Source organism: Hibiscus syriacus, unplaced genomic scaffold, assembly GCF_006381635.1.
Source record: "Hibiscus syriacus cultivar Baekdansim isolate YM2019G1 unplaced genomic scaffold, ASM638163v2 tig00110429_pilon, whole genome shotgun sequence".
NCBI lineage: Eukaryota > Viridiplantae > Streptophyta > Magnoliopsida > Malvales > Malvaceae > Hibiscus > Hibiscus syriacus.
The window spans coordinates 6,603,696-6,618,913 of NW_024062733.1; the positions used below are offsets into that span (position 1 = coordinate 6,603,696).

Genomic DNA, 15,218 nt, shown 5'->3' on the forward strand with positions numbered 1-15,218 from the left:
CGCGTATCCGTAAATCGCAATGCGTATCCGTATATCGCAACGCGTATCCGTAAATCGCAACGATAATCCGTAAATCGCAACGAGAATCTGTAAATCGCAACAATAATCCGTAAATCGCAACGAGAATCTGTAAATCACAACACTGAAATTTTGGGTATATAACTACGAAACAGCAGCAAATCATAAACTAAATCCCTAAATCGCAACTCATTCCATCTCCATCTATCACTCTCTCCGGCGACATCCGTTCCTATATCCAACGACATCCTTCCCAATCCGGCAACAGGTTTTAGTTTCGCAGCTCGTCTGTTTAGTAAATTAATTTACAACCATGAAATCATCTAATGTTGATCATGTTTGGATAGATTTGTGTTTTGGAGGGTCATGGGATAATGTTCATGGTGTTTTACAATATGCCTTTACCCATGAATCTTCAACTAAAATTGTCTTTACAAAAGTTAACTTATGAAACTCTAATGCTACGTGTTTCAAATAAATTGAATTTAGAGCCCCTAAGTGGATTTAGGCTATCTTATCAGAGAAATGGTAAAGTTTATTTGTTAACCGACAATGAAGATGTTGAACGATTCATTGCTTACATTAGTGTTTCACAAGATGATGTTACATTGTATGTTGTTGAACCTAGAAGTAGTATTGTTGGGTCAGTAGCGGGTAGTAATCAACTAAGTTTTTCTCAAAACCCACAACCTTTCTCTAATCCAAATCCCAATCAACTTTCAGCACCAAATTCCGGTTTTCGTATTGACCAGTTAGACGATGATGAGCCAACAGAAAAAATTGTGAGTACTAGTCAGTATTCGAAATTTGGTCTTGGTCAATATCCGGACTTTGATATTGGTCAATACACGGATTTTGATGATGTTTCAGAAGAAGAAACAGACCCTGCGTGTAATGATTTTGATATTGGTCAATACCCGAATTTTGATGATGAAACAGCCGTTGCCGAAGAATGTATTGTTGATGATAATGAGGAGGAAGTTACGACTGTGAATGAACATGTTGAACATCCATTCTGTAATTCATATAATCCTGAAGAAGAAAAAGAAGAAGAAAAAGTCCCCGAAGAAAAGAAAATGCCACGGGCGTATAACTGGAATATGCCAGAATTACTTCAGATACCGGAAGAAGAGTTGGTAAAGAAAGCAGTTGATTGTTACACAAAAGTTATTCGTATCAAGAAAGATGATTGTTTTGATACAAAGGAAGACTTGAAGATAGCTTTGTATACGAAATGTGTGGAAGATGGCTATCAACTAAAAGTTAACAAATCAAGCAAAGATCGTTTCGAAACAAGGTGTATGATTGACAAAAACTGTACGTGGCGTATGATTGCAAAGAGAATAAAAGATTGCGAAATGTTTCAAGTTAGGACTTTTATTGATAAACATACATGTTCAAGAACCCAAGTTTTTCCTCACCATAGACAGGCAAACAAAAAGGTGTTGGGTGGTTTTCTGGCTGAGTTAATGTTTTTGAATGGCAGGGTATATCGGAGACATGAAATTATGACTGACATGAATGCTCGGTTCAAGATTAGTATATCATATTCTCAAGCTTGGAGAGCCAAATGTTATGCCTTGGAATTGTTGAGGGGGTCGCCAGAAGCATCGTTTGCCCAACTGTCGGCTTATTGTCACAATTTAAAGCTGAAAAATCCTGGGTCGGTAACTCATATCAAAACAGATAGAGATGGACGCTTTGAGTTGCTGTTTATCGCCATTGGTGCTACGGTTAGTAAATCAATATAATTTTGTTGACTCATTTTTGTTAGTTACATGCATTTCACATTTAAATGATTATATTTCTTGTGTATATTATTTTGTAGATTCGTTCGTTTATTACTTGCATGCGCCCAGTTATTATAGTTGACGGAGCACATTTGAAAGGTCGATACCTTGGAGTAAACTTATTAGCAGTAGCCATGGATGCTAACAATGGGATATTGCTAATAGCTTACGGGGTTGGCAAATCTGAAACCTCTGATTCATGGACATGGTTTATGGGGCATCTTAGGGATTGCATAGGTCCTATTAGCAATCTGACAATCATATCCGATAGGGCAAACTCAATTGACAACGCTGTTAGAAGGTGTTTCCCAGATGCTTTTCATGGACTTTGTGGTGTTCATTTGTATAGAAATCTAAAATCAAGGTCTGCTGGTATAAAAAAGCACAAATGGATATACTGGAAGGCTGTAAAAGCTTATCGGGAAGTGGATTTCAATAAGCATATAAATTGTTTAAGACGTGTTTTGCCTCAGTGTGCTCAAACACTAGAAGATGTCGGGTTTGAAAGATGGTCAAGAGTACATCAACTTGGAGCAAGATATGGTTTCATGACGTCTAATAGTGCAGAATCAATCAACGCTCTAAGTCGTCATTCCCGGAAATTACCCATTACTATGTTAATGGAGTTTTTTCGAGCCTCTATTCAACAGTGGTACTACAAGAAAAGAAACCATGCAGGTATTATTTCTTTGAATTCGTAACTTATCATATTTATATATTTACTAAGTATTGTTTATTTAAATTTACAGGAACATTGGAACATCGTGTTACACCATGGACTGAAAAAAAGATAACGAAACGTGTTGTGAAGTCAACGTCATGGAGAGTTGAACCATGTTCAAACACTTTGTTTCAAGTACTGGATAATAACTTAAATGGGCTAGTCGATCTAAATGCAAAGACGTGTAGTTGTATGAAATGGCAAACATCTGGTTATCCGTGTGGCCATGTTATAAAAGTTGCTCTTCATTTAAACCAAGATGATTCAAGCGCATACGCTATGGATTGCTACACTACAGAAGTTTATCGACAGACTTATGCCGAGATTGTCTACCCTATTCCACATCCTTCTGAGTGGGACATACCAGATGACTTACAAACAGTTTTGCCACCAGCCATGGACAGAAGGCTACCTGGCCGACCAAAAAGTCACGATCGTATACCGTCTAAGGGTGAAGAGAAGAAGAGATCGACATGTAGTCGGTGCAAGGAAAGTGGTCATACAAGGTTGACATGTGGATCACCAGTGCCATCAAAATCATCTTTTCCTCTACCAAAATATGGATCCTCATCAAAATCCAAAGCTCATATGGTGTCAAGCAAAAGGCAATCATCTTTAAAATCCCAATCACAATTGGCTTCACCTTTTGGGACTGTTAACTTAGGTGATTTTTAAATGCAAACGTTGTATTATGTGGATTTTGTGTGAACTTTTAACATTTTCAGTTGAATTAATGACTCAGGCCAACCATTTTGACTTAACCAACTCTTGTTATTCAGTTGTTATCACTTATTAGGCATGCATTTGACTATCGCAACACGGAAATTACAATCGCAACGAGAGAATCGCAATGCGAAATGAAAATCCCAACATGAAAATCGCAATGCGGAAATGAAAATCGCAATGCGAAATGAAAATCGCAACGAGAGAATCGCAATGCGGAAATGAAAATCGCAATGCGAAATGAAAATCGCAACGAGAGAATCGCAATGCGAAATGAAAATCGCAATGCGAAATGAAAATCGCAACGAGAGAATCGCAATGCGAAATTAAAATCACATTGCGATTCTCTCGTTGCGATTTTCATTTCCGCATTGCGATTTTCATTTCGCATTGCGATTCTCTCGTTGCGATTTTCATTTCGCATTGCGATTTTCATTTCGCATTGCGATAGTCATTTTTGCCTTCAACATAATGCAGATTGAAATCAACAAAATCAACCATTACATTTCAATCAATTAAACAAGCACAAATAAGAATTATGTTCGCATCAATTACACAAATCAACTTTTACAAATCATCTTTTACAAATCAATTAAACAATCAAAAAATAATTCTTATTTCCGATCATCTACTATTGAATCAACTTTTACAAATCAATTAAACAATCAAAAATCAATCAATTAAACTATTGAATCAACTTTTGCAGCCATACATCATTTTCACGCAGTTCACTTCTGAGATTAACCTGCAGAAACCAAACATTTGCTCAAACAACACTTTCTACACATCTAAAACCTACAAACAACAAATTATTGAATTCTAGGTACTTAACCAAACATTTTCAAACCAAAAGTCTATAAACTTACCAATTGTTTATGGACATTTTTATAACGCGGATGCAGGTAGGCAGCGTCTCGTATATATCGATTTAGCCATATAATGCCGAAACCACAAGCCTACTGCAGCTCTATCTCTATCGGTGGGAGGTAGATACTTGGTGCTTCCCGTCGTCAAACGCTCCAACACCAAGCATACGAGAGGACCACAATCTCCTCTGGCTCCGCTCGTTGTTGTGGCGCGGTCTCGTCTCTAATAACTGTAATATTGAGCTTCTTTGGCTTCTTGTTTCCAGAACGAGTCCAATAATTGATCGCATCCAAGAATTTAGCCAAATGAGAGCTCCATCCCTTAATAACATCTCTTAAATCAGCCAATGATATGTAATTTATCATGCTGTCATACACTATTGTCTTAAGGGATGGGAGCTGAAGCTCGACGAGAATCCAATGTTTACGTTCCAAAACAGGGATAAACACCTGCAATCATAAGTAATAATTCATTCATTTGCGCACTTATTTCATAAAACCTTTAAACTCAATCTAAAATAAATACTAACCTTATCGACCTCCCACCATGCAGGATAAAGTTTAGCTTGTCCATTGCCCAAATCAAATGATTCATCTCGTGCATTCTTAAAGTGAACGGCGTTAAAAGACGTCGGCATAATTGTATATCGTATATTTTTATTTTTCTTAAGTTTTCTTATTATTAGAAGACGTGTCACCCACGCATCGATATGCTGTTTTACAAAAAAAGACATATATTAGTGACTTACATAAATTTAAAAAAAAAATTAATCAAATTGAAATATAAGAAAAATATAAGACTTACCCCCCATCGAAATAGCCATTGTCTTCGACCCCTAATAATACGCCCCACCAAGACCGATCAAGCAACAAATAGATATCATCGGTGAGCTTGCATATGTCAGTGAAACACCCCTGGCTCCGCTCATGTAGATAAAAATCAACTGCGGTCTTAGCCCAAAGGGTGTTATCCAGAATTGTGTCCGGTAGTTGTTCCCTCTCCTCTTCAGATACCGGTATGGTACTGGCCGGTAACTCATACGAGAGCCAACTTGAATCCATCATGTCCGGCACGTCAGAGGGTTTCTCAAGAAGCCTACATATGACGCCATGTGAATCGGGCTCTTGAATGGTGGGAGGGACCTCTTCAATGATGACAGTGGCCTCTTGAACGGTGGGAGGGGACTCTCGAGGAATGATAGAGGGGGCCTCTTCAACGATAGGAGTGGACTCTTGAGGGATGACAGGCGAGTCGGGCTTCTTATTGCGGTGTCTTCGCACTATTGGGGTGTACGGAGACTTAATAGCACATGCACGCTGTCTGATGCGTGAACTCCGTCATGCAAGCATAACCCGACGTAAAGCATCCACTCTATCGGGCCGCTAAATAATTAAATACAAAAATCAGTAAATAAACAGACATGATATTTAAACAGTGAAAACAAAGACAAATATGTTTCAAACTTGCATTGTATTCACCCAAGTCATTATTCTATCATAGTTCACAAAATGCATCAGATAACAAAGAAAAATATGTTTCAAACTAATACCCTGAAGTTAGTATTTGTCTTTGTTTTGCCTATTGGTTGAAGTAATGCAATCCATTCAAGTTTCAATTTGCAGAAGAAGAAATAGTTTACTTTCGCAACACGAAACTTAAAATCGCAACGCGAAACCAAAATCGCAACGCGAAATGAAAATCGCAACGACAGAATCGAATGCGAAATGAAAATCGCAACGAAAGAATCGCAACGCGAAATGAAAATCGCAATGCGATTTTGGTTTCGCGTTGCGATTCTTTTGTTGCGATTTTCATTTCGCGTTGCGATTTTGGTTTCGCGTTGCGATTTTAAGTTTCGTGTTGCGAAAGTAAACTATTTCTTCTTCTGCAAATTGAAACTTGAATGGATTGCATTACTTCAACCAAAAGACAAAACAAAGACAAATACTATTTCACAGTGTTAAAGAATACACAGTTTAGCAGAATTGGCAGCAACCGAACAAATTTACTTTCAACCAAAAGACAAAACAAAGACAAATACTATTTCACAGTGTTAAAGAATACACAGTTTAGTAGAATTGGCAGCAACCAAACAAATTTACTTTCAACCAAAAGACAAAACAAAGACAAATACTATTTCACAGTGTTAAAGAATACACAGTTTAGCAGAATTGGCAGCAACCGAATAAATTTACTAAGCAATCTAAGTGAAATGGCTAATCTAAGTGAAATTACGAGTAAATTTATCATTAAGTTAAATATGGAAAATCTTAAACTTACCTCGTTGCGTAGAGTATGAACCTCATTCTGCAACGATACTATCATCTCACGTAGAGCGGCAACCTCACCACGTAAAGTTGACACCTCCACACGCCATGCACCATCGTTATCGCGTAGAGTACCGATCTCCTCACGCAAGGCATTGACCTCATCACGTAACTCCCTTGACTCATCCCGTGGAGGTGGAGAACAGGGAGATAGGAGTCGTGGCATCTTTGCCGGTCGCCTATCATGAGGTGATGGTGGAGAAGAGGCTCGATGATGTGACGGGATAGGTGATGGCTCTCGTTCTAGAGGTGTATAGTCGGGTCGATCGGGTGATGGCTCTAGGTGAGGTGATGGCTCTCGAATTGGAGGAAGTGGATGCTGCTCATCATCCGTGCCATCAAAAAAACTCTGACTAGCTTGCCACCAATCAGTGGCAAGCTCTTCCTCCGTGGGTGTCAGTCTTTGTAATGGAATGTTGGCCTCCTAAAATATAAAAACTCAAACAAAGTTAAACGTCTACTATTAATAACTTGTTTATATATTATGAAAGTATTTGTGTTAACTTACATTATTTATTGTCGCATATGGTATTAAGTCTTCCCAATCCAACAGAGTTTTCCTCTTCCAGGAAATAGCCCTGGGAATATCATTTGACGTTTTTATTGCATATGTACGCATGCTGGGGAAAGCCTCGAATATCCAAATCTACAAACAATATAATAACAAAATTAGTAATTGTTAAATAATTAATTATAATTTTAGAAACATTATATAGAAATTCTTACCTTAAAGGCCCAAACAAAGCCTGACAAAGTGTATTTCGACCTATCGCCACGCAAACTTTTGCGGTCATCAAAGGCAGTAGACAACTTAGTCCAGGTAGCTTTCCATATATACGAACCCCACGGAAACAGATTCCATGCATTCAGGTCCTCTACCAATATTATTAGCTCCCGAGGAATAGGTTGTCTGGCCTCTCTGCCTAAAAAGCCGGCATACACAAGTAGTAGAAGGCATACTCGGACAACATCGACGTCATCCATCCGAGTGAAACCAGCTTTCTTATTAAACAATTTCTTCAGGTCGTCGACGTGTAGGTTCGGCTTCTCCATTGACTCATCCGGAAAAACCCGGGATAACCATGATGGGCGGGCGATATGACGAGTGTACCGACCTACATCATCGTGTCCGAATCGTAGACCAGTGATTAAGTAGAACTCCTTCCGCCCAAAACAAGTATACGCTGGTGGAAAATGAAACCATATCTCTTCCTCACCACGTTGTATACTGTCGGGTAGATTTGATGTCATGGTCTGAAGCCACAAATGGGTCAAATTAGCATCTCCACCCGGATGCTGTACTCTCAGCCATGGCCCGAAGCAGGTTTCCTCAAACAATTGTCTTTGAGCAGGTGAAAGCTTCGAAGCAATTGTAGTGGCTAGGCTAACTTTATTCCTTAATGTCAATGAAGCCGAAAAAAATTTCTACAAAAACAATAAACATACCAAGTTAGATATACCAAAAACTACACTGTGAAGATATACCAAAAACAATAAACATAAAAAGTAGTAGTTTATTCTTGAAACTAAAATTTGCAACACTGTTTTGTCTTTTGGTTGAAATGAAAATCGCAACGAGAGAATGACTGTCGCAACGAGAGAAATAAAAATCGCAACGAGAGAATCGCAACGCGAAATGAAAATCGCAATGCGATTTTGGTTTCGCGTTACGATTCTCTCGTTGCGATTTTCATTTCGCGTTGCGATTCTCTCGTTGCGATTTTCATTTCTCTCGTTGCGACAGTCATTCTCTCGTTGCGATTTTCATTTATCTCGTTGCGACTCTTCTGCAAATTGAAACTTGAATGGATTGCATTACTTCAACCAAAAGACAGAACAAAGACAAAGACAAATACTAACTTGAAAATCGCAACGAGAGAATAGCAACGCGAAATGAAAATCGCAACGAGAGAATCGTAACGCGAAATGAAATCTAAGTGAAATGGTTAATCTATTATTGAAATGACCAGTAAACTTATCATCAGTTTCAATATGAAAAACCTACAATAATGCAAAAATTTCAAAATAAAAATAATTAAAAAAACTAACCCTCGGAGGTTGATTTTCCATTTCTGAATATTGTGAGGGATTTCTGACCGTGAATGGTTGTGAGGGATTTCGCCGGAGATGGGGACGGAAATCTTCGGAGATGGGGACGGATTTCGCCGTAGAGAGTGAGAGATGGAGATGGGACTGAGTTGTGATTTTAGGTTTTAGGTTATGAGTTGCGATTACGGGATTTTGTCTTAATATTCGTTTTTGTAATTTGAAAATAAAATACGCGTAGCGATTATAATGGCGCTTTAAATATCGCGTTGCGATTTACGGATACGCGTTACGATTTTATGTATTATCGTTGCGATTTACGGATACGCGTTGCGATATACGGATACGCATTGCGATTTACGGATACGCGTTGCGATTTACGGATACACGTTGCGATTTACGGATACGCGTTGCGATTTATGTGTTCGCGTTGCGATTTTAATATTCGCGTTGCGATTCTGGAAAATCGCAATGCGAATTTGTACTATCGCATTGCGATTTTCAAGAATCGCGTTGCGATTTTGGAAACTGATTTGCGATTCTGGGGATCGCGTTGCGATTTTTATTTCGCGTTGCGATTTTGTTGGTCATTTTGGCAAATCCAAAAAAAGTTGGTTAAAATCGTATATTATAAGGCATTTTTGGTCACTGAGGCGATTTTCTCTTTTCTTAATCATGGTTTATTTTTTATCTCTTTATTTGTGTATATAAAATTTTAAAAAATAAAAATAATAAAAATGATATTTTAAATTATTAAATTAATAAGATTTTAAATTATTAAATTAATAAAATATTTTATGTGCATTGTTAAAAAACAGTTATAGTCCTTATTTCTGAAGTGGAAGATCCATATTTTATGAAGCAGCTTCGGCCCATTAGTATAGGCACTGTGGTGTATAAGGTTGTGTCTAAAGTCCTGATTAGACGTTTGAAACAACATATGCAACAATGTATTAGCGAAAATCAAGCTGTCTTCATCCCTGACCGCCAGATCTTTGATAATATTTTAGTAGCTCATGAGTTACTTCATTATTCCTCCAAGAATGATCCGAATAAAGGTTCATCTCATAAGCTTGATATGGAGAAAGCTTATGATAGTGTTGAATATCCTTTTTTGCAAGTAGTGATGCTTAAGCTTGGTTTTGCCCCTCCATAGGTGAACTTGATCATGAGGTTTGTGGAATCTGTGATCTTCACTGTTCGGGTTAATGGGGTTTGAACTCAGAAATTTCATCCAAGTCGGGGTCTTCATCAAGGTGACCCTTTATCTCTGTTCCTTTTTTTTTGCTCTCAGGGTCTCTCAGCTCTTTTGTTAGATGCACAACGTCGAGGTAGCCTGAAGGGTATCCGAGCGAGTCAATCTAGTCCGCATGTTACTCTTCTACTTCCTACGGATGATTGTATTTTCTTTCTTAAGAACTCGATTGCTAAAGCTAACTATATCAAGATTCAAGGATATTCTTGTTACTTTTGAGCGTCTTCAGGGTAGAAAGTTAATTTAGACAAATCGACTTTGTTTTTTAGCCTGCTTATATGTATCAATTATCGAGAGAGCATTTCCTCCATCTTGGGTGTGACTAGTAGAAGACCTTGATCATTATCTAATTATGCCTCTGGTTATTGGGAAAAATAAATTGAATGCCTTTGGTTTCCTTCATGATAAACTGGCCACGAGGGTTATGGATAGACTAAAAATCTCCTCTCGTTTAGCGGACGAAAGGTTTTTATTAAAGCGATGGCCCAAGCTATCCCTTAATATGTGATGTCTTATTATCTGCTGCCAGATTGTTTGATTCAGGAGATGGTTAGTACACTGCGTAGGTATTGGTGGCCTGGTCGTATTTGAAGCGAGGTTGACCTCTTGTGGCTTGAAAGACGATATGTATGCCAAAGAATATTGGAGACATGGGATTCCATGACATGGGAATTTTTAATTTGATGTTGCTTGGAAAGCAAGTGTGGAGGCTAATTAAAGAACCTCATAGTTTGTTTGCAAAGATTTTACGAGCCAAATACTTTCCGTATGAGGATTTATTGCATGCCAAATTAGGGAATAATTGTTTCTTTACGTGGAGGGGAATTCATCACAACTTAATGTCTATGCAAGATTGTCTTTATTTGACATTCATAGCCATGCACAAATGCATTATGATAATTGGGGTGGTTATACCATACGTGGAAAATAATGTGAACCATGTTTGCTACCATGAATTCATGATTCCTGGCGTGCCGAGTGATAACTCTTCAAAATAGTAAGTAGCCTTTTTCACCTAGGTTTAGTTTGAACTTAAGCATATGTAGGAGCATTTTAGGATAAATTACTTAATTTTACATATTTTGCATGGTAGGAGCATCGTGGGTTGCTAAGGGCTAAAATTGATTTTTGCTATTGAAAACTATTGCACTGATGCCACAACATTGCAGGAAATGTTGATCGAATACTGTAGCGATAGTCCAAGCTCTAGACGGTTAAGGGAAACTTTTGAATTGGGACATCTAGCTCGGGTAGCTGTCATGTGGCTGGATAACACCTGAAATGTGGACCTTGCCTATTGCGCGATGAAATTCTCATCCAAGCTATAAAAGGGGCGTACTTGGGTGCAAAAAGTGTGATGATTATGAGAGATCCAAAATAGCATTTTCCACATTAATTCTTTCCAAGCCACGGAAGGCTAAGTATTTTTCTAGGGATTGCTGCTTCCTATGGGTTTGACACTCGAAACTCTCATAGTTTCTACTTTATTACTTGATATGCGACACATGCACTTGAGTTGAATGCTGCATCAATTTTAGTAGTATCAAGTTTTTAGCGCTGTTGCTGGGAAGCATCGGTTTGATTTAAAGTTCTTTTAATTTGCTTATTTGTTTATTTTCTTTTGTAGGTATTTTTAGTTTCTATTTTTACTAGTGTATGCCCTGAGGCGATGACGACTTAGAGTCGTTTAATATATATATTGAAAGAATATTTTGGAGACGTCGCCGTGAAGCTAAAATGGTTTAACGATGGAATGATATTTTCTCTTACTGCAGAATGGAAAGAATGATGAGTTTCCAACTGGAATCGGAGGTGGGCAACCATATCAGAATGTAGATGATTGTAACCGCCCTATTTGTGAGTATGTGATGCCGACATTAGATGATTTGCATCTGGACATTGTGAGGTCAATTATTAATGTTACGAATTTCGAATTAAAGTATGTTATATTTCGTATGCTACAATCTATGGGATAATATGGAGGTTTTGTTGCTGAAGACCCTATAGCCCATTTGAGAGCTTTTATGGAGGTTTGTAAATATCTTATTTAGTAAGGTGTTCCGGAGGAGGCATTGAAGCTGAAGTTATTTTCTTATTCATTGCGTGATAAAAGCGCGAGTTTGGTTGACTTTACTGCCACCAGGTGCTATGGCATCCTAGAATGAATTAGAGTAGAAGTTCTTTTTGCGATTTAACACGTCGAATATGAATGCTAAGCTTCAAAACGACTTAACTTCATTCAAGCAGATGTACGATGAAAGCTTGCATGAAGCATGAGAAAGGTTTAAAGATTTTATGTGGAAGTGTCCTATGCATGGATTCCCACATTCGACTCAAATAGAGATGTTTTATAATGGATTAAATATTCACACTCGAATGGTGGTTGATGCCTCAACAAACAGAGCTTTGCTGGAAAAGACGTACAATAAAGCATATGATATCATCGAGAGAATCTCCACCAATAATTGTCAATATCCTAATACACACAATACGTTTGGTCGACATTGTGTTGCAACAGCAGACTTTGAAACTTTCAACTCTATGGCATCTCAGATTTCAACATTGACTGAAATGGTGAAGAAATTTCACAAGCCAGAAGGAATGTATGAAGTCACAGTTACATCTTTTATCACTTGCATATATTGTGGCGATGACTATAATTTCGATGAATGCCCCCAAAATCCAGAGTCTATTTATTATGTGCGAAATTATACAAGGAATAATAATGTTTTTGGCAATACATACAATCCAAATTCTGGAAATCATCCTAATATTTCTTAAAGAAGTCGGAATGTTGCCAATTCACAGCATCAACAATATCAACCACAACATTACACACAACAGAATCAAATACCGTAACCACATGACAACAATATGTTACTCAACTGCAACAAATACATAATTACTAAGGCTAATCTTCGAACCAAAATCTAACCTTAACACCTTTTGAAGCCATGATGAAATAATACATGGTGAGCCAATCTGCTTCATTAAGGGCTATCGAGAATCAGATGGGACAAATAACTAATGCTCTAAATAGTCAATTTCTAGGATTACTTCCTAGCGACAATGAGAATCCTAAGAAAAATGGAAGGAGCATTGCAAGGCAATTACCACAAGAAGTGGAGTTCATATTGGGGAACCAGTTGAAGAACTGAGGAGAAAGAATGAGGAAACTCATCATTATGGTAAAGGGAAGAGAAAAGAGGTTAAGCCTGAACTGCGTATGAGTCAATTCACAGCAATAGAAGCAGGGCAGAGTAGTAATTCAAAATTATTGCCGACTGTAACCCTTGCTGCATCTAATGCAGAATCGATTCCATTGCCTCAGTAACAACAATAAAAAATGCTTCTATCATTTCCACAATGCTTCAAGAAGATAAATGAAGATAAGATTTACAAAGCTTTTATTGACATTCTTCGCCAACTCACAATAAACATTCCATTGATTGATGCCTTAAAGAAAAACCCAAATTATATCAAATTCATGAACGAAGTCCTTCCAAAGAAATGATGACTTCGTGAGTTTGAGACAATCGCTCTTACTAAAGGCTATAGCACTATGGCTACAAGTCAATTGCCACCAAAACTTAAGGATCCAGGGAGTTTCATTATTCCTTGTAACATTGATGACACATTTGTAGGTAAAGATTTATGTTATTTGGTTGCTACCATAAATCTAATGCCATTGTCAATCTTTAGGAAATTTGGGAGCGACGAAGCAAACCCTACTACGATTACTTTGCAACTTACTGATCGCTCTACCGTTCATCCTAGTGGTATTGTGGAGAATATGCATGTGAGAGTGGACAAGTTTATTTTTCCTACGGGCTTCATTATTTTGGATTGTGAAGTGGACAAAAGATGTTCCAATTATTCTCGACCGCCCATTCCTTATTACATGCCGAGCTTTGATTTAGGTTGAAAATGGAGAATTAACTATACGCTTGAATGATGGGCATATTACTTTTAATGTTTTGAATAATGTTTCTTATATAAATGACCATGTTGATTGTTTTTCACTTGATGTGATTGATATTTTTACACATGAGCATTTTGAAGAATGCTACAACGTTGATATAACTCTAACTGATTTAGTAGCATTCAAAGAATTCTTGACTGATGAAGAAGCCGAATGCTGTAGCAAGTATCTCCAGAGCATTGGACCTTCACAAATGAATGATCATATTCTTCAAGCACCGAAGCCATCTATTGAAGAACCATCGAGGCACCAGTCATTGTAGTCGTACAACTTACAACATCACAAGAAGCCCCACTAATTGATGTGCTGAAGCAGTATAAGAAGGTTATTGCATGGAGCATTGCTGATATAAAAGACATTAGTCCATTATTTTTCATGCACAAAATTATTTTGGAGGATCCCAATAGTAGCTCAATTAAATATCAGCAAAGATTAAATCCAATTATGAAAGAAGTTGTTCGAAATGAGATTATCAAATGGTTGGATACTGGGATTATATACCCGATTTTGGACAGCAAATGAGTTAGTCCTATGCAATGTGTTCCAAAGAAGGGCGACATTACTGTGCTAACAAATGACAAAAATGAATTAGTGCCAACAAGAACTACTATTGGTTAGAGAATATGCATGGACTATAGGAAGCTCAACAAAGCAACAAGAAAATACCACTTTTCATTGACGTTTACAGACTAAATGCTAAAATAACTTGGTGGTAATGTGTTTTATTGTTTTTGGATGGATATATTAGTTACAATCAAATTTATATACCTCTAGAGGACCAAAATAAAACAACGTTCACATGTTCGTATAATACCTTTGCTTTTCGTAGAATACCGTTCGAGTTATGTAATGCTCCAGCGACATTCTAACATTGTATGATGGCCATTTTCTCCTATATGATTGAAGAATATCTTGAGGTTTTTATGGATGATTTTTCAGTCTTTGGGCATGAATTTGAGAAGTGTTTGAGTAATTTGCTTGCTGTTTTGAAAATATGCGAAGAGACCAACTTAGTTTTGAATTGGGAAAAATGTCATTTTATGGCCACAGAGGGTATAATGTTAGGGCACTTAATTTCAAGACGTGGCATTGAAGTGGATAAATCAAAAGTAGAGGTTATTGAAAAATTACCACCACATACTAATGTGAAGGTAGTTCGAAGCTTTCTTCGTCATGTTGGTTTCTATAGAAGGTTTATTAAAGATTTCTCTCGGATTGCTAAGCCGTTGTGCTAATTGCTGGAGCAAAATAGGAAGTTTGATATTGATGCCGAAGTGCTTCAATCTTTTGAGATATTTAAATTGAAGCTAGTGAATACCCTTATTATTACAACTACAAATTGGAGCTTGCCCTTTGAATTAATGTGTGATGCTAGCGATTTCACTGTAGGAGCAGTGCTAGGGGAATAAAAGGATAAAATGTTTCACACCATATATTATGCAAGTAGGACATTAAATGAAGCCCATGTCAATTACACCAGAACTGAAAA

The 15,218-nt window shown here is 37.5% G+C and overlaps 1 non-coding gene across 1 annotated transcript; it reads right to left on the reverse strand.

The window, feature by feature from the left end:
* Positions 1 to 11,961: 11,961 nt before the first annotated feature.
* On the reverse strand, positions 11,962 to 12,068 carry LOC120125185. The gene has a single exon (XR_005516341.1). It is a non-coding gene; the product is annotated as a small nucleolar RNA R71 (small nucleolar RNA).
* Positions 12,069 to 15,218: the final 3,150 nt, after the last annotated feature.